Below are 23,488 nucleotides of genomic sequence, written 5' to 3' on the forward strand. Positions count from 1 at the left end.
CTCAGATCTTCAAGCCTGATGCCAAATCTGCCATAACCTGCTTCCTCTCCTCCACCTCTGCCAGGTCAGCTCCTTGTTTCTATTTTCATGTCACCAAAGCTTGAAATGTCAAAGACACTTTGGATTCTTCCTCCTCATCCTTGGTCATCAGACCAATCCATAATTTTTTCTTAATAGCTTTGTAGGGTGTCTCCCCCTTGCCATTTCCAACACTTTCTCCCTTATTCGAACTTTTTTTTTTTTTTTTTTTTTTTTTTTTAACATTTTTAATTTATTTTGGGACAGAGAGAGACAGAGCATGAACGGGGGAGGGGCAGAGAGAGAGGGAGACACAGAATCGGAAACAGGCTCCAGGCTCCGAGCCATCAGCCCAGAGCCTGACGCGGGGCTCGAACTCACGGACCGTGAGATCGTGACCTGGTTGAAGTCGGACGCTTAACCGACTGCGCCACCCAGGCGCCCCTCTTATTCGAACTTTAATCATGAGACAGATCCTCTTGTCTTCCAGCTCTCTCCTCCTGCACACGCCTTCCTTTGCTCGACTTTACAATGGATCTCAGGATGACCAGTCACCCCCCTGCTCAAGGATCCTCTCATTGCTTGAATAAAGTCCACACTCCTCCACTTGGCATTCAAGGACTTCAAAGACTTGACTCTACCCTAGATTTCCAGGTGTGTCGCTTTCTATTGCAGCTCTCTTTGCCTGGAATGTTCATTTGCTCTAAATTCTATCCATCCTCAAATCATTCTCTTCCCTGAAGGCTCTTCTGACCATTCTGGCCGGCAACCATTTTAGTTAGGACTGTTAGCACTACAGGTAATGGTTTCAGAAACACTCGAACTGGTTTCACCCACAAGGATATTTGCTGGCTTCCATCAAAGGAAATCTATAGGTAGAGTAGCCAATGAGGTCAACTATTGCTAACCAATATTTGTCTCTCTCTCTTTCCCAACAAAACTTCAATGTTGTTCAAGTCCCCACGTCTCCTTCACACAGCCATGTGCTCCAGGGAGGCTGACCTCATTCTTCACTTGAGTAAGTGGTGATTAAGGACCCAGGTGCTGGAGTCTGAGTTTAAAACGTAGTTCTGCTACTTCCTAGCTGTGTGGTCCCTGGGTAAATCATTTAAACTGTTTATTTCCATTTCTCCTGTATAAAATGAGAATATTAATAGTATCTCTTCTAGAGCATTATGATACAGCACTTAGGAGAGTGCCTGGTCCATAATAAAAATTATATTATGGAGGGCTTGCTATTTTTACCCCACCTAATAAGACAATCATGGCATTCCAAGGGCACTTGTGAAAAAGTCATGAGGGAAGTCTGCCAGGGGCCTCCTGGGGAGATTGTTCTAACTCTTAAGAAGGAGGCACAAAATTTCTTGACTCTCATTTTCTCGACTGTGCCACGTCTGAAGTCTTTTTGTCTGGGATGGACAGCCGGAGGCAGACGGACCTCAGTGTTGATCGAATAATGTCATCAAGGACCCAGACTCTCTTGTCTCTTTGCTCATCCCTCTTCCACGCGCTGGCTTCTTCAAAGCAGTATGTTGGCTGCAGCAGTCCCAGCCATCATGTCACAGCAGCAACCAGAGGAGTAGAGAGACCCACCCTTCCTATGTCTCTGCAGGAGCAAGACAAGTTTTCCCATCAACCGCCCGGCATTCCTGCCTCATTAGCTAGAACTGCGTCGCATGGCCTTCCTTGAACCAACTGATGGCAAAGGAAATAGGATTTTCTGTAGCCCCATCAGGGCAAGCACAGCGCTGGGAGTGAGGTCATCATTCTCCAAGACAACAGTGCACTTTCCGGCAGCACCTCTGCGGGATCTTTGTCCACCGGCAGTGATATCAAAATAAAGGATTTCCACGTAGGCTTCAAAAGACCTGGGTTCTGATCTGCACACTGCTGTTAGCTAGCTGGTGATTCTGAGCCAGTCACTTAAATTCTCTGGGCCAGTGTGCTCATCTTGAAAGTGGGAATAGTTGGGGCGCCTGGGTGGCGCAGTTGGTTAAGCGTCCGACTTCAGCCAGGTCACGATCTCGCGGTCCGTGGGTTCGAGCCCCGCGTCAGGCTCTGGGCTGATGGCTCGGAGCCTGGAGCCTGTTTCCGATTCTGTGTCTCCCTCTCTCTCTGCCCCTCCCCCGTTCATGCTCTGTCTCTCTCTGTCCCCAAAAAAAAAAAAAAAAAAAAGAAAGTGGGAATAGTCACCCTGCCTTCTTGTAAGAATCCAACGAGAATGTGTGAAGCAGCCCCTCGTGAGCTTGGAGATGCTCTATAAATGTGAAGTATGTGAACTCGGAGGGCTGTTGTCCTCTTTTACGAACTCCCTCTCATGGGCAAGAGAGCCCCTAGAGTCGGCAACCAGCTCCGGAAGTGAGTCAAGAATCGGTCTCCTTCCGCTCATCTGCTCTTTTGGGCTCCCTCATCTCACAACCCACTCTTGGATCCGCAGCCCCACCGGATGTTGTCTGTCCATCTCTACCCTCATGGCCCCAGACCTCTTTCGGACCGGTTTGTTTGCTTGTTTTAGTTTTCTTTCTTTTTTTAAAAAAAAGTTTTTATTTGAGTATCATTGACACAACGTTACAGTAGTTTTAGGCGCACCACCACACGGTAATTCAACAGGTCCGTATGCTACGTCATGTTCACAAGTACAGCTTGTCTGTCACCAGACCACACTATTATAATACCGTTCACTGTATTCCCTATGCTATACCTTTTATTCCCATGAATGCATTCCCATGATTCATTCATTCCATAACTAGGAGCCTGTATCTCCCACTCCCTTTCATCCATTTTGCCCATCCCTCACTCACCTCCTCTCAGGCAACCATAGGTTTGTCTTCTGTATTGAAAAGTATGATTCTGCTTTTTGTTTATTCATTTGTTTTGTTTTTTTGTCAGTTCCACATTTAAGTGAACTCATATGGTACTTGTCTTTCTCTGACTCATTTCATTTAGTGTAATACTCTCTAGGTCCATCCATGTTGTCCCAAAGGGCAAGATCCCATCCTTTTTTTTTATGTCTACAGAATATTCCATTTGGACTGGGGAATCTTTAGGAAAGGCTCTTTCGGATGCCTATGCCTATGGACCGCAAATCTCACTGCCAAGAGGGCTGAGATGTTGCATTTTTCATCCAGGAGCTCTGTGCTATCTTTCCTTTGACCCAGTCTCTTGAGATCTGTCAAGGTCAGACAGGAAACATTTTAGAAAGTAGTTGTTAAAAGCATGAGCTCCAGGAGCACCTGGGTGGCTCAGTCGGTTAAGTGTCCGACTTCGGCTCAGGTCATGATGTCGCGGTCCGTGAGTTCGAGCCCCGCGTCGGGCTCTGTGCTGACCGCTCAGAGCCTGGAGCCTGTTTCAGATTCTGTGTCTCCCTCTCTCTCTGACCCTCCCCGGTTCATGCTCTGTCTCTGTCTCAAAAATTAATGAACGTTAAAAAGAAATTTAAAAAATAAAATAAAATAAAAGCACGAGCTCCAGAATCAGGCAGTCTCTGGGTTAGAATCTGGACTTCAATGCTCAGTAGCTGGTTGATCTAAGCAAATCCTTTAGCCTCTGAATCCAGTTTCCCCATCCTTAAAACGGGACTATGGGGCTATGCCTATAAGGCTGCTCTGATAAAACATGTGAACCGCTTAGCACTGTGCCTGGCAGGGAACAAGAGCTCACCAGGCAGAAGTTCGGCTTTCTTGTTGATTTATAACAATTATTGGGGAAAACGTGAAGAACCCAATTCTAGCTCCTCTCCAGCCCTTGAGCAGCCAGGAGCCTTGGCAAGAGAACAAGGAGATCCGGTCCTGGCGCTACGGCCACAAACTGCTCTTGGTGACCTCCTTCCTCTCTGAGCTTCCATTTCCTGATCTACAGTGTGATGGGGGCCGCGTGGGGTGATCTGAGGCCCCTCCTCGCGCAGATGCTCACGGGCTTCTTTTCGTGGCTTCCAAGTTCTCCCGTGACAAGACTTTCAGAGTCTCCTCCCATCTATCTGGTTTCCAAAACTGGCTCGGGGGACAGTCCTGTCCCGGGCGTTTGCTCCGGGGGCCCCTCCCGTTTCTGGGCAGGGACACAACACTTCCAGGTGGGCGCGGTTAACCCTTTCACTTCCATCCGGGGCTCTTCCTGCCCTGCCCCCACTCCAGCCCCTCTCCGCGATCCCCCTCCCCCCACCCCCCTCCACTCCAGGCCTCCGTGTCCTCTCACTTTTTTGTCTGCTGCGCAAATTCCTGGCTCCTTAAGCCAGGTAGAAAAGCGGTTTAGTTCGACCCAATCTGGCACTTTCTCAGAACCTCCCCTGTCTCTGGCACATTCCTTGTGTTTGGGCAGGACCCAGAGAGCTAGAGAATTCCTCTCCTCCTTAGCGTGGGTCCTCGTGTTGGCATGCCAACAGCCCCAAATATTTAAAGCAATCATGAAAATGAGCTCAGAGTCCCATGCCAGCTCCTTGAAAGGAATTAGGCTAAAAACAGGACAAAGGAAGAGGTGAGGGCAAACGGAAAATGCCATGGAAGGCACTGCCCAGCACGGCCAGGGCCCAGAACCCTCCTCACAGCCTTCATTCATCTGCAGCCAGGCCCTGTGCTGGGCCCTGGGGATGCAGAGTTAAATGCACTGTCACGCCTGCCCTCCAGGAGCTCCCAGTCCAGCCGGGGAGGCTGTACAAACAGACCATCACGGTACAGGACGGTAAGTATGGCCGAGGTGCCACCAGAGGTCCAGTGGAGCCACCAAGGAGGGGCATCAGTTCATCTGGGGAGGGTCAGCAGCGCACCTCCAAAGGCCAGGCCCCGGGCCTGACTGAGGACGGGCATTCACCAGGGGACGAGGCAGAGGGCGTGCTTCCAGGCAAAGGGGAACAGTGGATACTAAAGCACAGGAGCAAGAAGCAGGATGGAGAGAGGAATAAAGTGCTCGTGCGTAACTGCTTTGTAAACCGTGGGGGCCCAGCTTCTCTCCCGGGCGTGTTGATGCACACGGAATACACAGGACAGAGGGTGGGAGTAGACCCAGCCCTACGATGTAAGATTTTAAAAACTGTTGACAGAGATGGACACTTGGATGCACATAAACAGAAAGTCTGGAGCAGAAAGCCTTTATCAGCAGGGGCTTTGAGTGTGAGCAGAGCCCCATGTGTGCAGGGGAGGTGGGGGGGGGGGGCGAGCACGCGCACGGGAGGACCTTTCCTGTGATGGGTCTCGCTGGGTTGCTGGAGGGGAGATGGGATTTCCCAGGTCACTTGAGTGGTGGAAGAGAGTCAGCTTGGCAGGTGGGGAGAGTTGGCAGGCCCCCAGGCACCTGGCACAGCTGAGGGGAAGGTGCCAAGGTCAAAAGCAGATGCCTGAGTGAGTGAGTTATGACTCCGGGAGCCCCAGGGCCTGCTGGTTCCCAGGATGCGATGGGAGAGGCGGGCAGGCCCCGGGCCTCCTCCTGCCAGGGCACCTCAGAGTCCTCACAGTGGGGGTGGAGAGTGGCTTTGGCCTGAATCTTGGGGTGCTGGCCAGCCACGGGGCAGCCTCCTTGGGAAAGAAATGAGCAAAACGAAAGTGACACACGCAAAAATGATTATCAGGCGCTATAAAAAAAAAAAAAAAGGAATCTGTTAGGACCATAGGACCAAGACATCTGCTAATAGCAGTGTGTTATTAGCATCGTCATCATCTTTATTTATTTAAATGGTTCTAGCATTTACTAAGCACCTACTGTAAGCCAGGCCCCATGGAGCCTCACCGGCACTTAACCTTCACAAGAACATCAAGAGAGCGGTATCCTTACTGATCCCATGTCACAGAGGAGGAGATGTCTTCTTGGGAGCCTAAATGAGAGGTCCAGGGGGCCCTACAGCCAGGCAGGGTATATTTAAAAAGTGGCAAGTGTTGGGGGCTGAATCACGTCCCCCCAAGTTAGTATGCCGACTCCCTAACCCCTGGTACCTCAGGATGTGGCCGTATTTGGAGACAGTCTTTCAGGAAGTGATTAAGGTAAAATGAGGTCATTAGGGTGGGTCCTAATCCAACGTGACTGGGTCCTAATAAGAGAAAATTCGGGTGCACATGGGTACAGAGGGGGGACCATATGAAGACACAGGGAGAAGCCCGAAGGGTCCTCAGAAGAAACCAACTCTATCAACCCTTTGATCTTAGACTTCTGCCCTCCAGAGCTGACAGCCGGTGGGTACAGCCTGTTGATTGAGCCCCTTGGTGATCATATTTGTCACAGCGGCCCGGAGGGACTACTTCAGGGGTCGGTGGCCCAGGAGGGCCTCAGAGAAACCAGGAGCGTCAAGTCTGTGAGGAGCATGTGGTGCCCACACAGAGGAGCTAACCACCTCCGCCTCGTCCTTGGCCGTGGGGAACCCGAGGACGCCCCGGCATCCTCCGTTCCGAGGGGGACGGTGGTTTCTTCCTTCATAAGATCAGGACTGGAAGTCAGTGGATCACAAACTGGGGTTTAAAGAGCTTAAAACACAAGGCCTAGAACAAAGCAAAGCCATCATAATCTTTCCACTCTAGAGGCTTTCTTGGACAGACCTCTACGAGACGTGAGGTCAACGGGGGCAGATCGGTATTTCTACCTGGTTTGAGAAGGAAAACTGATGCCCAAAAGGAAGTCGTGTTCTCACATGACATGCACCAGAGCCCCGAGGACACACTCGTGAGAGAAATCATCAGGACGGGTCAGTAACTGGGTCTGTCGTCACTATTGTCTGGGCTCTTGGACTCCTCAAAGCAAGTTCATCATTAAGGAAAAAGGCAACGGGGCGCCTGGCTGACACAGTCAGTAAAGCATGTGACTCTTGACCTCGGGGTCGTGGGTTCAAGCCCCACGAAGTTACTTAAAATTACTTACGAAATTACCTAAAAGAAACAAAATCTTTAAAGAAAAAGGCAAAAATATGGTCTTGAGGTTTGGGTAATCAGAATTGGTCTAGTTAGAGACTGGGGTGGGAAAGGGGGTTTTGAGGGTTCTAGTCAGCCCCTTATGTAGGGTGACCCAAGTCACCCTCGAATCTGCAGTCAATATGGAAATCACCAGAAGTACAGAGGGCTGAGGGCTCCAGGTTATAGGACTGTGGGGTCTGGAGACAGGGGGTGCAGGGGAGACATCCTGAAGCGTAAAGAAAGTGGGATTTCTGGGTTGAGGGCAGACTTTGAAATAGGTACAGGCTACTAGGACAAAGAGAAGGCCAGCCAAAAATGGGGATCTGAGATGAGGAGGGCGTTCTGGAGGAGGCGCTCTGGGAGCTGGGCTCTGAGGGAGGAAGGAAATGGACCTCAGAGGACAGCGGAAGATGCTTTTTCCCATGGCAAGTGTGAGAGAGAAACTCTAGAAGGTTCAGTGGACAGCGGGCAGGAAGCCCTCAGTGAAGAGTTGAACGCCAGGAGGGGAGCCCTGGGCAGCCCGTGGTGTGTGTGTGTGTGTGTGTGTGCACGTACACGTGAGTCCTGGCACTTTCGGGGGGGGGGGGGGTTACCTGGTCAAACATCTCCTGGGCGGAGTAGGGCTAATGCAGCCAGAGCTAACACCGGCGAGATTTGGAGAGAGCTGGGGGGATTCCTCAAGCGCCTTCCGCGGGGAAGGGGGAGCAAGGATGAAGGGTCAGGAGAGGGGCCTGCTGGATTTTCAATCAGACCTATAGTGTCAAGTTTCAGCTCGAGTGATGACCAAATGTCTCATATTTCTATTTTATCATTTCCACACTTACTTCCAGTAAGCAGAGCACACCATCTGCACGATGTTGGGCCAAGGAAGTCAGACCGGAGAGGAAATTGCACTACGCAGCCTAATCGGTCCGATACGCCTGGGATATCAGCTGAGACATGTGTGTCTTCACTTATCTAAGTCCTGACGTCCTGATTATTCCCGAACAGGATGTTTCCCGTTTGGTCTGGCCGACAGGCGGCTCCAAAATGAACGACGGAGCTGCAGGCTCCCTGAGAGCTTCTCTAACCCGCTCCTAAATCACATTTTTCCCCGGTCGCTGCGAATGATTCTCATGTGTTGACAGGTTCTGCAGTTCAAGACAAGACAGCGGCCCCAGTCCCGGTCTGAGAGAGAAGCGAACAGTGCAGCGGGGAGGCGACGTGAGGCGATGCTCAATGACACGGGCAGGAGGGGGCCTGCCCGTCCTTCCCTGCCCGCTCCTTCTCGGGCCTGCTGACGTGTCCTCTGCAGCCCTTGGGGGCAGTAGCCCATCTGGGGCAGGGCACGTACTCTCCAAACCTTAGTTTCTTCTTCCTATGAAAAGCCGGCCTTGTAGGGCTGCGGGGAGGGTGAACGTGTTACACAGGAAGAGCTCCTAACACAGTGCCTGGCACACAATAACCACTCAAGAAATGCTTTCAACAACGATAACAGCGGGGGCGCCGGCTGGCTCGGCGGGTAGAGCATGCCGCTCTTAATCTCAGGGTCGTGAGTTCAAGCCCCAAGCTGGGCGTAGAGTTTACTTAAAAAATCGTAACGGGGGGCGCCTGGGTGGCGCAGTCGGTTAAGCGTCCGACTTCAGCCAGGTCACGATCTCGCGGTCTGTGAGTTCGAGCCCCGCGTCAGGCTCTGGGCTGATGGCTCGGAGCCTGGAGCCTGTTTCCGATTCTGTGTCTCCCTCTCTCTCTGCCCCTCCCCCGTTCATGCTCTGTCTCTCTCTGTCCCAAAAATAAATAAAAAACGTTAAAAAAATTAAAAAAAAAAATCGTAACGGTGAATACTTATGTCAGGATGATTTTAAGCCCTTCACGTACAGGACAAATCTAATCCCTCACAGCCCTGTATGGCAAACTCCCTGATTGTCTCCATCTCACAGAGGAGGACACTGAGGCACAGGGAGGTTCTGTAAATAGCCCATGGTCTGGGAGCTGGTAGATCGGGGATTCTGACTCTGGCTCGAGAGGCTAGCTGTGAATAAATAAATGAACTAATTAAAAAGTTGATATATTGTGGGGTGCCTGGGTGGCTTGGTCAGTTAAGCGTCCGACTTCGGCTCAGGTCATGATCTCACGGTCCGTGAGTTTGAGCCCCACGTCGGGCTCTGTGCTGACAGCTCAGAGCCTGGAGCCTGTTTCAGATTCTGTGTCTCCCTCTCTCTCTGCTCCTCCCCTGTTCATGCTCTGTGTCTCTCTGTCTCAAAAATAAATAAACGTTAAAAAAAAATTAAAAAAAAAAAAGTTGATATATTGTTGGATAGATGGATGGATGGATGGAGAACACGGATACAGAAATCACCAGAAGTGCAGAAGGGGCGACACGCGTTATCAGTAGGGGTTAGGCAATCTAAGCAGCACACGGACCGCTTGAGGGCGGGGAGTTCTAATCCCGGCCCCAGCTGCCCAGGAACGACGCTGCTGTCAGTCATTGAACGTTGCCTCCCAGAAGCCTGGCCTACACTCACCCCGCAGTGCAGGATGCCTCTCTTACTGCAACAGGGATAGTATGCCGTAATTTGGAAGGTTAGACCTGGACAGGACCTAGAGATCACCTGACCCCTGATTTTACGTTTGAGGGGATTGAGGCAAGAACAGGGATGTGACCAACCCAGGGTCACGCGGCATCTGCTGCGACACCTGCATCCGTGCCAGCCCTGTAGTCACTCTACCCTATGGCCTCGTCTTCACCCCAGGAAAGTCATGTCTGCAGGTTGGGAGGGGAATTATGGAAGAAAAAACAAGTTTGAAGAGTTGAATACGCTGCATGGCAGATGTTTTACAATGTGTTCTTTTGTTGCAAGCAGGTTCTTATTTAGGAGAGTCTAATGCAGTCACCAGGCCCCATCTCTCCCCACCCCTGCTTGAAGTCATAGGGACATCACTTGTACAGGACGCTTGTACAAAACGCACTATCCTCGGGCCAAACAGGCCGCTTGCCGTTCCCCAAACAGGCCTAGGGCCTTCCACATCCCCGCCAGCCAACAGACATTTGCTCCCTCTGTTCCCTCTGCCTGAATCCTGCCCCCCACCCCTTGCTTCCCCCTCCACACGTGGAGAAACCCTCCCCAGCCTCAAGGGGGCAGCCTGAGAGCCGCCCGCTCTGTGAAGCAACCCCAACCCTCACAGTCAGAATGGACTTTCTGGGCTCCTTGGGGCACCTTGGGCCAGTGGCTAAATCCCGGCTCCCACGCCAGCCAGGCCTGGGTGGGAATCTCCGTACAAGTACCTTAACAGTCTCCCTGTTTCCACTTCCCCGCTGATCAAATGAGGATAACCATAACCCTAACCCTCTCCTCGGGGGGCTGCGTAAATGAGATCAACATATGTACATTAAGAATTTAGCACAGCACCTGGCACTCGGTAAATGCGAGGCATGAGCCTCCCCGGGAGGTCTTAGTCTGCATGCTGTTTTGATTTATGGTTGTTTGGGGTTTATGTCTTATCACCCCTCCTAAGGAGATACCTATCTTGTTGTAGGAACTAGGCCAAGTTCATCTTTCCACATCCATTACACCCTAAGCCCTGCACAGACCTGGTGACCATGCGTTCATTGGAAGTATACTGGACACAAACAAGATGTCAGTGCAGCCAAGGGCAGAGGGTTACAGCGTTTGTAACCATGGTGACTGCATTTTCAAACAGGCCTCAGAGGTTCTGTCGCCCCGTTACTAGCTGTCTTATGGATGATAAAAGCTCTGTCGAGGTCAGATAGTGCACGTCAGGTTCTTTACAATCTTACTTCATGCTTACGAAAACCCTATGAGGTAGACATGATTATCCCTATTTACAGATTGGGAAACTGAGGCTCAGAGAGACTGTCATCTGCCAAAGGTCAGATGTCAAGTGTGCGGCAGAGCTGGGCTTTGAACCTAAGGCTTGTCTGACTCCCAAGTCTGTGTTGTCTATGCCAGGACTCTGAAAATGCCCTCACCGTCTGCCCCGGTGCCTGTTTCTGTACGGCCATCAAGGCGGGAAGGGCTTTTAGACTTTTAAATAGTTGGGGGAGGACACGTGGGTGGCTTATTTGGTTAAGCGGTGACTTTGGCTCAGGTCATGATCTCCCGGTTCATGGGTTCAAGCCCTGCGTCGGGCTCCGCACTGACAGGGCAGAGCCTGCTTGGGATTCTCTCTGCCTCTCTTTCTCTACCCTTCCCCCACTTGAACTCTCTACCTCTCTCAAAATAAATAAATAAACTTTAAAGATAAATAAATAATAAATGTAGTTGGGGGAAGAAATCAAAAGGAGACTAATATTTTGACATGCAAAAATTACACAAAATTCAGATTTCAGCGTGTGTAAGTAAAGCTTTATTAGAACACAGCTACATCCGTTCGTGTATGTATCGCTCGGCTGCTTTTGTACTATAAGAGCTGGAATATCTTCAGGAGAGATTGTCTGGCCCTCAAAGCCTAAACTATTTACTATCTGGCCTTTACAGAAAAAGTTTGCCAACTCTGGCTCAATGCCATGCCGCCTCCTACCGATAAACTTCCTGCAAAGGAAACTTCCCTTTCCTAAAAGTCTGCACCCATAAAAGGAAAGGCACCCATCCTTCCAACCGACAAGCTTGGTCTCGGATTGACTTTCCCTACGCACACTGAGCCAGCCCTGGCTTCTCCCTGGCTTCTCTCGGCTGTCACCTGGCTCCTGGCACGATCTGAAAGGCAGAGCTAAGGGCAGCCTCTAGACTCCTCCAGGCAGGGACAGGCCAGAGCAAGCTTGGAGGAGAGGGAAAGGGATTTAGACCCAGAAGTCAGCTCGACTTCATTAATGCCTTCACCCCCTCCTCCGCCTTGATTCATGGTTTCCTGCCACATCTTGTTCAGCCATGAACATGCCCGGGCCCCAAGCAGCGACAGGCAGGCCGGGCTGGATGAAAGCACAGGGGCCCCAGTCCCCAGGATATGCTCTATCAGGCTTCCACCCTGGCCAGCTGGCAGAGGCCCACTTGGCAGAGCCCTCCCTGGGGGGCCTCAGGCAATTCCCTCCTGACCCGAGCCTCAGTCTCCTCATCTGTAAAATGAGAGGGCAGCGTGACTGCTCTCTCACCTGCTCCCGCACACCCGCAGAAGGCAGGCCCCCTTTAGATTGCTTAAAGGCCCCGGGAAATTCCATGACACCCTTTGCCCTTCCACTGGCCCCCCTGTGGGGTGAGTTCCAAAGAGCGGATTTTGCTCTTTATGGCATTCCTTCTTTCGGCAAGAATTTTTGAGCGCTGTGTGTCCAGCTCTGTAGAGACACAAAGGAAATAAAAGTAACAGAGAAGCTTTCTATTGGTTTCACGATACCAAATGCACCAGGTGAGAAGTTACAGAACAATCCCAGCAGATTCAGATTCCTTGGACAAATGCCGAGTGCCAGTTATATATTTGGCACGCTCCAGGTGCTTTCATATCCAGGCTTTTACTTAAACCAAAAAACGCTCCTGTGGCCCAAGCATCCTTAAACCCATTTTCAGGTAAGGAAACTGAGACTCTGAGAAGTTGCTTGAGATTAAATGGCTGTAAAGAGGTGAAGCTAGGCTTTCAGTGCAGGTCTCACTGGTTCCAAAACCTGTGTATCTTCAAAGAACGGGGCTGCCCACTCCGGCCCCCAGCCAGAATGTAGTCGGGTGCCTCGCTGGATGCAGGATGGGGATGTTTAGACAAATTTCTTGAGAAGAAAAATCTTAATTGAGCCCTTTCACATAGTAGCAGAAAGAGCATTGGACAGCGATCAAAAATTCTTCTAGGGGGCGCCTGGGTGACTCGGTTAACTGTCTGACTCTTGATTTCAGTTCAGGTCGTGATCTCAGGTTCATGAGTTTGAGCTCTGAATCGGGCTTTGTGCTGATGGTGCAGAGCCTGCTTGGGTTTTTCTCTCTCTGCCTCTCTCTCTCTGCCTCTTCAGCTCGCTCTCTGTCTCTTTCAAAATAAGTAAATAAACTTAAAAAAAAAATTCTTCTAGACCCAGCTCTGCATTTTAATGAGCCAAATAGCCCTGGGTGAGATTCCCCACGCCCCCCTCCCTGGGACTCAGTTTCCCCATCTATAAAACTCCAGTGGAGAAGCTGGATGGACTGATCTCAAAGTACCAATCACCCTCATCACTTCTTCACAGATGCTGCACCTACTGCATTGTTCAGCTCTGACTCTGAATCATAAAACTCAACCCTGATGCCTGTATCAGGAGTGTAGAAAGACAGAAAACCCCTAATAAAACTCAGATAGTTGAGCTATATGGGTTCAACCACAAAACTCATTTTAATAAAAGAACAGAGACTAAACATGTTGGTTAGGCGGTGTCTTCCCTTCCTAATTCCATTCTGCTTGGGTTTTGTGGAATTTTCTTTCCAGGAATAACTTGGGCTTCTGTTGAATTTGAGGTTTTGGAGCCTCCTGCAGCAAGAAACAAGACAGGAAGGAATGTTGAAAAGGAAGCCGGTGTGAGGGTAGGTGGTAGAGGGAGGACTGAGACCTGAGGATGGGTAGGATTTAGGCAAAGTGCGGGCCACAATTTAAATGAAGAAAGAAGGGCGCCTGGCTGCCTCAGTCAGTAGAGCATGTGACTCTTGACCTTGGGGTCGTGAGTTCGAGCCACACGTTAGGTGTAGAGATTACTTTAAAATAAAATCTTAGAAAAATTAATAAATGAAGAAAGAAAGGGAGGAAAGGAGGAAGGAAGAGGGAGGGAGATCCCAAGGCCTTTTGAGGAAACAGTGAGGTCGCCAGTTGACTTAGATGGGCATCATCACGGGGGTTAAGAAGAAGAGACGGAAAATATGGGTGTCCTGAATGCTTACAGTGAATTCAAAATGTGACTTGACACTCAAGTGGCTACATGTACACCCAGCATCCAGATCTTGATTTCTAATATCATTCTCCAATACAAGGAACCAGGGTTCTTTGGAGAAGTGGCTGATTCTAGGACTGCAGGAAAAAAAAATACTCACGCACACACACACACACACACACACACACGCACGCACACGCATTATGAACCTGGAACATCTTACAATGCCAAAAAGTAGGGAAGTGCTCAAAAAATATTAAAAGCAATTTTTTAAACCTACATTAATAGGAGTGTGTCAAAGGGACACAGGAACCATCTAAAAGGGCTCTCAATGGACAAAGCTGGAAAAATCTGTGCAACAAAGTAAAGCAGCAATGATTTCTAACCCAAAGTGTAGTCAGGAATCCACACAGATATAAATATATGAATAAATACATAAATGGTGAAGAACAGAAAAATCTCTCTTATAGAAGAATTCCAAATGATTTGTATAGATAATCCTTTCTCAAGAAGAAGGGAACATAACCCCCCACTCTACAAGTGTGGGTTGGGCGTAGCGACTTCCTTCCAAAGCACACTGTATAGAAATGGGGAAAAAGAGTAACTTTACAGTGAAGGAAGCTGACAAAAATGGCTGCCCTCTCGCCACATCCTCACAGGTCCCTTCCTCCTCTTACAAGGCCACTTGCTCTATCGGATCAGGGCACGGTCTCAGTTCACCTTTATCACCTCCTCACAGGCCCTGTCTACAACATTTGAATTCTGGGCAGACACAAACATTCAGTCCATAATACTTTTGTACAAACCAAATGATATATGTTAAATCTCGAGGTCTGGCAAATAAAGTGATACAAGAAGGAAAAACAGGAAGATACTCATAGATTTTAGACAGAGATATATCCATGATGTCACCATTGTAATAGCAAAGACAACCAAAGATTCATCCATAGGATGTCTGGTTTAAATAAAATCTGGTAGGTGGGTGGGCCCGGGTGGCTCAGTGGGTTAAGCATCCAATGCCTGATTTTGGTTCAGGTCATGATCTCGTGGATCATGGGTTTGAGTCCCAGGTCGAGCTTTGTGCTGACAGCGTGGAGCCTGCTTTGCATTCTGTCTCCCTCTTTCTCTGCCCCTCCTCTCTCTCTCTATCTCTCAAAAATAAATCAACATTAAAAAAATGTATTCTCTCTCCCTCTGCCCCTCCCCCCTGCTTGTGCATGCTCTCTCTCTCTCAAAAGAAATAAAAAAATAATAATAAAATAAAATATTTAAAGAAAAAACATGGGGGTATAAGCAGATTTGCATTTTGTCACATGTGCTTAAAAAGCCCTAGGAAGGTCATACTAGAAATCCATCTATTGACAATGAGAGGAGAGCGGATGCGGGGTGATGGGGGTAAGGCAGGTGGAAGAATTCTGTTTTTCTGTTCCTGTTGCTCTATTTTTGAATAAACTGGAAAAAAAAAACAAAGTGAGATGGTTTACAGAAAATGATTAACTTGAATACTAGTGAGGTGCCAGGTGAATATGATGAAAGCCATAAGGGTTCTATGCAAAGAGTGTAGAAAAATATCACCAGCCTCATTCAACTGCCTCCCTCGCAGGAGAGCCCCAGTCCGGTGCCTAATGATTGACTGATTACTGATCACCCTTTAGGTCTTCTGGGTTGAAAAATAAAGTAATAAAAGAAGGAAAAAACCACAGAATTATTCACAGATTTTTAGATGGAGAAGACACTGAGGGAGCTTCTAACTCGGGGACCTCACCAAACAAAAAGAAAGCGTCAGGGAAGGAGAGCAACTTGTCGAGGCTTGTTGGCAGACTGACAGCTCCTGGGCCCTGGACACTTGAGCTTCTGGAGGCTCCATATCACATCAAGCATGTCCGAGTGCATCCACACGGAATAAATTTTGTCCATGCAATCTCGAAAGCGGATTTTTAATTTTGCTTTTGGAGTGGTTTGACTATTAGTAACTTACTAAATTTATGGTTGCTTACGATTCTGGGGTGTTAATAGCTGTGTTCCCTGGGATTCCTGCAAAATATGAAAACCTCACGAAGAGCTGTTCTCATAGAAAATTTGTACATGTTATGTTTACTAGCTAACGAAGGTGTCACAAGGAGAAGTTTTAATTAAACATGTATTCACTTTGGTCATGCAGTTTCCTCTCGCTATCTTTTTTGTTTCAAGACTTAGAATTTTTCTTCCTCCTGCAACGCTCTTAAGGCACTGTGAGTTGGTGGCCTGGGCGGTAGGAACCCACACTTACTTCCTCCCAAACCACTGCGCCCTGAGATGGCCAGTCTCCGCCAATCGCCAATCGCCGCCCGTCTCCCCTCCCCACCCCACCCCCCAGCATGGGCACTGTCAGACCCTTCCACCCACACTGATGCCGTTTATTTATGGAGGCGATGGAGCCCAGGGCCTCCCGTCCCCCACCCAGCCCCACCCCACCACCTCTGAAACACCCCGTTGTGAAAGGGGCTGGCCTTCCCTCTTTCAGCGCCTCCCACCCAGCCTCCCATTGACTCCATAAATCAGCAGGACTGCACAAAACTCCCCTGCAAGGTTTCCAGAACGGATCAGCTTTCAGTAAAACAAATGGGGGGAGGGGGGTGCTTCTGAAAGGCAGAAGTAGGAAGAAATTGAGAGTGCAAGCTGGGGACCGCACGCTGGTGGCGGCCGGGCCTCTGTCCTCCCTCCAGGAGCTCGAGCCTCTCCTGCAGCCTCATTTTCATTTCCACGTGAGGTGGGGGGCTGGCGAAGGGGGAGCTCTTTGGAGGGGCTTCCGGGCTGGCGGCCCCCGTATACTCGTATACTCGCAGAGGAAGGTGAGGCAGGGCTGGAAGAGGCCAGATGGCCGGGATTAAGAGCTTCCCAGAGAGTCACGCTTCTCTTTCCCTTTAGGGACCCAAGGGAAGACCGTGAGGCCAGACAAAGGGCGTGATGCCGTCTGTTGTGCGGGATGTGGCCGCACAGGGCTGCTGTGTGGCACTCTTACTCCTACGTCTCAGAGAGCACAAGGGACACAGAGCCACCCAATTCGCTTCGCATTTGCACCAGCCGCGCTGTGCACCAGTGTCAGTACGCGACGAATTCCTGTACTTGTTACACGCTTAGCCTGTGTCTCTCACACTTGTCCGGCACACGCCTGGTGAGCAGCCGTAGTTAAGGCCATATATATATATATATACCAGTCAAATATAACACTGATAATAACAGCTAATGCTTGCGGCTTCTCTCTGGTGCTGGGCATTTTGCTGAACGCTCCACTCTTGTCTCATTGAAATCTTAGAGCCACTCACTGAGATAGGGATCCTTATTATCTCCATTTCACAGATGGGGAAACTGAGGCCTGGAGAAGTTGAATACCTCCCCAGAATCACACAGCTGGGAGAGCCACAGTCATAGAAACCTAGAGAGTGGGGTTAAGCTCCTCCTCTGAACCAGCCCTTTCCACTTGACTTTTGATGGACTTTTGATTGCCGTTACAAGTTCGCCGGTGACCCGTGTTCATGCCCATCATAGGATGAAAGGAGAGTCCTCCACCGGACTCAGAGTGGTCATTCACAAAGCACCTGTCCTCAGGGACTCCCCAGCTCCATTGTCACTTGCTACTGCTCCCCGTGGCGCTTTGGTACCACGCAGCTGGCACTAACTTAGCTGTGTACATCCTCTGAGTTTCGTGCCCGCCCTATGAGGAGGGTGGGGCAGGCCTTTCTATCCTTACTCAACCCATGGGGATATTGAGCATCATGGGGGTGAAGAGACTTGTCAAAGGTCACTGCAAGCATTTGGTCCAGTTGGAATTCTAGCCCAGCTTTCTAAAGCCAAAGCCATCTGCTATTGCTGGTATGTCAGGGTCATCACAAGGAAGGGAAGGAGACTCTCCAGGGTCCTTGGTTCTATGGCTTGTTCTTCTCTCGCCAGAGGTCGGAAAACAGCTCTCTGGGATTCCTCATAATGGCCAACAACGACCATTCCTTCCCAGCGCTTGTTAATCATCGTTCCTTTAGGTCTTGCAGCTCCCAATATGGCCTTATGCTCAAAGCACCAGCATGCCCCTGGGGAGAGTAACGTAATCGGCCCCCTAACTCTTTCATCTTGAGGAAGTTCACAGTCTCTTTAGGAAGGAAAGGAGACCACTGAGCTAAAAGTTAGGTAGTGGACAGGAGTGAGGGAGACAGCGGAGGGGAGGGGAGGAGGACTGCAGGCCACATACAACTTCTTTATGTTTTGCCAAGGTTGGTCCAGCACGCTGTAGACAGCACGCTGCATTTAGGAAGTGAGAGAAGGCGGCCTCCATCTTCCGACATTTTCTTTGATTCTCTCTTCTGCTTTCTGTCCCTCACTCTCACCTGGACCACCTCAATCTTGTTGATCCAGCAGTGTTAGAGGACGCCAGGATTCAAGAGGAGGATCACATGATCAGGGTGAGGCTCATGGGGCTTTCTTGAAGGAGCCAATTCTGTCAGAGGTAGCCTGGCTGCAAATGAGGCAAACTCTTCACCCAGATCCTTAGCGTCAAAGGAATAATCCCAAAGGCTAAAGTCTCAAAGAAGTCCACCGATTCAGGCACAGCTAGCTAACCAGCTACCTTACGTGACCTTGGGCAGATTGTCTGCTCTCCAAGTTCAGTTTCTTCAACTGCAAAATAAGGCTAGTAGAAGACATATCTCCACTGATTGGGTGAAGATCCACGGAGGCACTCTAAGTTCTTTGTAAACTCCAAGCCAACGGAGAGATGTCATTATTCCCCAGGCACTAATCATCTTTACCCCTCACTGGTTGTTATACACAAAGTGAGCATCCGATTCTGCCATTAAATTTTTTTATTGGGAGAGATAAAAAGGCAACACAAATTTAAAAACAAAGCAGATCATTAGCGTAGGAGAGCTGGCTTGGAGAGCCGGTAGTGCACTGAAGCCAACAGCAGGCTTGACAAAGAAATGCCAAAGTCTCTAACCTTTGCACCGCACTTCACCGGGCATTGGCCCCTGACCCACAGGTAACACAAATATTTTTTACTCCAACGTATTTCTTGGTTCAGTATACGTGCCCCGTTTTCCCTGGGTCCTCTCCACGTTTATCAATATTATGGCTGCCTTTTAAGCAGTAACCCCCAAATTTCAAGTGTGATAAAAATATCATAGGCATTTGTTTAAGATGCCAGTTTCTGGGTTCTATACGTAGAGACTCTGGTGTGGGCCCCACAAATCTGCAACTGTGGATGACCCCAGACCCATTCTTTCAGCACCCTGGCTTCAGTTAAGTCCCAAAGGGCACAGTTTATGTCATTTAACTGCCTGCTGTATTGCCAGTGTCCAACACTCAGAAGATACTTGCTAATGAATGAGAAATACCTACAAGGCTGAACAGTTACTTTTTATTTTAATGTTTTTATTTATTTTTGAGACAGAGACAGAGCATGAGCAGGGGAGGGGCAGAGAAAGAGAGAGACACAGAATCTGAAGCAGGCTTCAGGCTCTGAGCTGTCAGCACAGAGCCTGACGTGGGGCTCGAACTCAGAGTGGGAGATCATGATCTGAGCTGAAGTTGGACGTTCAACCGACTGAGCCACCCAGGCGCCCCCTAAACAGTTACTTCTAAAGAACAGGATACTTTGTCCCCAATATCGATGCACTACTGCACTGTTCACTCCCCTCCTTAAGAATAAAATTTCCACAATGTCAGCCTTCCCAACTTGAGTTTTTCTGACGCCCCCAGGCTAGAGTAAGTAACCCTCCTTTGTGGGTCTATGGCACCCAGACCATACCAGCCCTTATCTTACATTCTCTTTGTTGACTCTACTTCTAGTCTTCCCCCACTCGAAGGAAGTTTACCCCTCTTCCTGAGGACAAGGGCTGTGTCCCTCCCTCTTTTGTGTTTCCACCATCTGGGCCGGTGATCACCACTAAACCAGCAGCAGTTAATGAATGAACCACAAAGGGTAAGCAGTGGGATGGGATGGGTGGTAAATGCTTTGGGGTGGGACAGCAAAGCGAACTCCCTGTGACATCCTAGTACAAGGACCCTCTCATTCTAGGATGAGCTACAATGACTGTGTGTGGTTGGTTTTCAAGGAATGGAGATTTTTATCTTGGCCATGGTTTGGGGGTTCTGAGGAATTATTTCAAGGAGTGGGCATCAATTGATGCTCCTTTTAATGCTACGTGAAGGGTCTTTTCACTTTTCCTATCAGTTTTGACATCTGAGGGCAGGTGTCTCAATTGGTTCTCGTCAGAGGGTCAGTCCCACTAAGATTATATGTGTTTGTGTTGCAGGATCACCACAGACGGCAGCACTCTTCACCAGCACCTGCTTGCCTCCTGTAAGGGGGTCATGCTTACGCACATTGCTGAAATGCCGTATGGCCATGTGGACTTGCTCTGACCAGAAATGGGCAGAAATGATCAGAATCCCTTCCAGATGGAGGCCGTAAGAGTAGGTTTGTGCTCCAAATGCCCAGGCCCCAGGACAAGGATGACGATAGGAGCAGAGCCCCAAGCCAGCCCACGATGGACAAAGAGTACGAACAAGAAATGAACATTTCTGCTGTAAAACCCGGCATAGGGAGTTGTGACTGCCACATAACCTGACCTTTCCTGGCTCATGGCCAGATGCCCACATGACTCCTTTTTTTAATCAATGAAAATGTGCACACACAACTAAGCTGCTTTTGCGACTTTAAGAGAGGAAAATATATTTCCTAAAATATACCTCTACGGACCTCAGTTTCTGTAAAGTGAGGGGAAAAGTAATAATGTAATAATAACAATATACAACATTAATTGAATGCTTATCATGTGTCAGGCTGAGAACTTTAGAAAAAGCATCTCATTTTGTCCTTACAACAAACCTAGGAGGTGGGTATTGGTATTGTCTTTGTCCTCACTTATAGACAAGGGATCGGGAGCCCTGGAGAGGTTGGGAAACTGCCCAAGAGAGTAAAGATACCAAGAATAATTAGTGATGTAATGCGAGTGGTCTAATATGACAGCCCAGTCTCTTCACCTCTGTGCCACATCTGTGGGGTCAACTCTAAGATCCTGTCCATCTGGACCTGCTAAGAGTCTGTGGCATTGTCATACGGTAACACGTAAAAACGGCCACCCTAGGTCTTGAATTTTGAAGCCGAGACCTGTTTTTCACCACGGCCCGGATCTTGTAGGGTTAAGAAAATCGTTTGCGCTGTGCTCTGAGCATGTTGGAGGAAAGCACCGGGGAAATGGAGTGGATGCCCCAGTCCACAGAGGACCATGAGCGTCCTCCTGGGTGCGGGACGTCCATTCCGGAAACTGTCCTCTCCAAAGCCGCTGCCTTGCTGTGGGAGAAATGTGCCACCAAAGCAGAAAGCCTTTCTGCTCTTGCTAGGAGATTTTTATAAATAGATGAAAATCGCTTGCCAGAGAAGCGGTGGCCAGGGAGGGGGGGGGGTCTCTCTTGAGGAGGCCGGGGTGGGGTGGGGTGGCCTCATCACGCGGCTCTGGGCGCAGGTATGCAGCCTCTTGTCGCAGGGAATTTTGTTCATTGTATCGTACTAACCCTCACAACAGGCACGTCTCAGCCCCCTGAGAAAGGCACAAGGGATAAGAGTTTTCCTGAGAATGGAAGGCCTACTATTTTCCCAGAATGGCACTGGTAGAATATCCACGGACTCGCCATATCTTATGCCCACGTAGACCTAGCGAGAAACAGACCCTCCTGCATCATCTCCCTTCTGTTAGGCAGAAAGCTTTTTTGATAAGGCATTTTTACTTTCCATGGCCCTTTCTCCTGATGACCTGGCTTTTGAGAGCAAAAAACTTTCAAGAGTTCAACTGACCTGAATAGAGACTGCTTCTTTCAGAGGAACAGATATGTCGAACCAAGGGCCTCTAGAGTGTCTCAGCCCCCGGGCAGTAATGAATCGCTCGTCTGCAAATCTGTGGCCAAAACAATGCTGAACTCCACCAAAGCCTCTTGCGGATCTGATCCCAGGTTCTCGTCATGGAAAGAGCCCTGATTAAGGCTTTTGGCTCTGTTGTCATCCGGCTGTATGACGGTGACAGGTCACTTCACTTCTCTGGGTCTTCATCTCCTACTCTTGAAAATGATGGGGTTAGGGGCTCCTGGGTGGCTCAGTCAGTTAAGGGGCCGACTTCGGCTCAGGTCATGATCTCGCGGTCTGTGAGTTCGAGCCCCGCGTCGGGCCCTGTGCTGGCAGCTCAGAGCCTGGAGCTTGTTTCCGCTTCTGTGTCTCCCTCTCTCTGACCCTCCCCTGTTCATGCTCTGTCTCTCTCTGTCTCAAAAATAAATAAACATTAAAAAAAAATTAAAAAAAAAAAATGATGGGGTTGGAGGAGACAGCCTCTAAGTTCACCTCCAGCATTACGATTCCAGGATGCCATGATGTCCGTGGTTCTGAGGGCATTGGCATTGGCATAACTGTCTTACCTGAACAAATAAGAATAGCGTCACTGGTTTATCTCTTCCCCTCCACTCCCTCCTCCCTGAGTGTTATTGGAAGGCTGATGTCTCCTTAGCTTCTGTCCCCCTGCCTAGCCACACCCAACTCTCCTCCTGCCCCGCTACCAGCATATACGACCTATGTATGGGTGGACAAGCATGCAAGGATGCCACCAAATGTCATCAGCCACTTTGTTTTGACCCTCAGCAGCTCTGGCAAAAAGACATGGCTGAATCGCCGTTGGGGTATATCTGAGAATTGCACTCACCTGCTTTCTCCTCTCTTCCACCAGCTGAGTTCATGGACTTAGTTCCATTTTGGCATCTCTAAAAGAGTAAGAGTGCAAGAGGGACGAGACTGGGAATGTTTAGGGCCCTACAGGCACTACGATTTGAGCAACCTCCCATGTTTTTCTACAAGAAAGTGATTCACCAACGGCTGATGGTCAATAACATCAACAGGTCAGCTCCTTGCTCAGGCCCCTCAGACCACAACCCCAGTGCCCTCCGCTCAGACACTCCTTGCCATGCCTTCCTTTGGGCCACTAAATTCGTATTCCCTCCCCAGTGCCCTGCAGTGCTCCCCAGAACCCCCATCTGATCTTGGCCCTGACTCATTGGTGCTGAGTCAACAAAGAAAAGCAGACCCCTCAGGCAGCCGGATGGTGGACCCGGGCCAGAGCCTTGCAAGAGTGGACGGAAGGGCAAGCAGAGGCGGGAACCCATCAATCAGCCTGTCACCGAGTCTTCGCTGAGCATCCCCCACCCTGGGACTTGGTCCCACGCCGACCTGCACAGTGGGGTCCCAGAGGAGGAAGGGGAGAAGACAAGAGTCTTTATTTTGTTGCAACTAAAGATGTGAAGCTGGAGCTCTTTCCTTTTGGGGGTACCCATGCATACAGCCCACCCTCACACCCAGGAGCAGGGTTTGGGGACTGATGGTCAAAGCTGCCACGGTGGAGGTTTGGGGAAGGTTGGAAGGGGGCAGCCAGGGTAGGGTTTTGAAGCTGTGTTTGCAAAGCTTTGAATGGAAGATTAAGATGATGTCAGTTGTTCAGAAGAAAGAGAGAGAGGAAGCAAATGGAAATTATGGGGGATTTTAAAGCCCCCAAACCCATGGCCTGGGTACTGTTGTTGCCACCAGCCCACAGTCCTCTCCTTGCTGGGTGTTTTTTTAAGAAAAATTCTTAACTCTGAGTTAAAGCATTGTTTTTGAAATGTCCCTGCTAAAACGAACAGACCATGTTACTCTGAGAGTGACCTTGAACTCCGCTGGTACCCAGGATTGCATTGACAGAGAGGGAATGCAGGCCCATGAGAGGTTGAGGGGTGCAGAACATGACTG

The 23,488-nt window shown here is 49.6% G+C and overlaps 1 long non-coding RNA gene across 1 annotated transcript; it reads left to right on the forward strand.

Annotated features, from left to right (window-relative positions):
• Positions 1-4,459: 4,459 nt before the first annotated feature.
• Positions 4,460-8,278, forward strand: LOC131498354 (uncharacterized). Its single transcript, XR_009255401.1, has 3 exons — positions 4,460-4,692; positions 6,516-6,679; positions 8,012-8,278. It is a non-coding gene; the product is annotated as an uncharacterized LOC131498354 (long non-coding RNA).
• Positions 8,279-23,488: the final 15,210 nt, after the last annotated feature.

Source organism: Neofelis nebulosa, chromosome 2 (assembly GCF_028018385.1).
Source record: "Neofelis nebulosa isolate mNeoNeb1 chromosome 2, mNeoNeb1.pri, whole genome shotgun sequence".
In the NCBI taxonomy this organism is placed as follows: domain Eukaryota; kingdom Metazoa; phylum Chordata; class Mammalia; order Carnivora; family Felidae; genus Neofelis; species Neofelis nebulosa.